This window comes from Colobus angolensis, unplaced genomic scaffold, assembly GCF_000951035.1.
Source record: "Colobus angolensis palliatus isolate OR3802 unplaced genomic scaffold, Cang.pa_1.0 Scaffold60, whole genome shotgun sequence".
Classification (NCBI taxonomy): Eukaryota; Metazoa; Chordata; class Mammalia; order Primates; family Cercopithecidae; genus Colobus; species Colobus angolensis.
In genome coordinates, this window is record NW_012119599.1 from 1,425,689 (window position 1) to 1,426,274 (window position 586).

Consider the following 586-nt stretch of genomic DNA (forward strand, 5'->3'; position numbering starts at 1 on the left):
GCAAAATTCTATAAGTTGGCATGAGAAAGACAGGAATTAGAGAGAGGCTGAGTGCAGAGAATGGAGACAAGGTCTCGCTTGTATCGGTGAGAGGACATTCCTCCTCCAAGAAGGAGGGAAAAGTCTGGGACAGCCCCCTAGGGAAAGGGGTGATTAACAAAGTGGGATTGCCCGTCCTTCTCCTACCTCTCAACCCAACCCACAAATCCCACGTGTAGGGTGCTTGCTCTGTGTCTGATGCTGTGATAAGCACTGAAGTTGTGTTCATGGTGTAGGCAATACTGATAATGAGGATATCTAACATTTCTCAAATCCTCTGTGTGCCTGGGACCATCCCAAGTACCTTTCCTTACATTTTCTCTTTCATTAATTATCGTAACCCCATGAGGTAGTACTATCATGATTCCCATTTTATAGATGAGGAAAACTGAGGCCCAAAGAGGTGAGGCAACTTGCCCAAGGGCATAGAGCCCATTAGTGGCAAAATTCACTCTTTTTTTTTTTTTTGAGACGGAGTCTCGCTCTGTTGCCCAGGCTGGAGTGCAGTGGCCGGATCTCAGCTCACTGCAAGCTCCGCCTCCCGGGT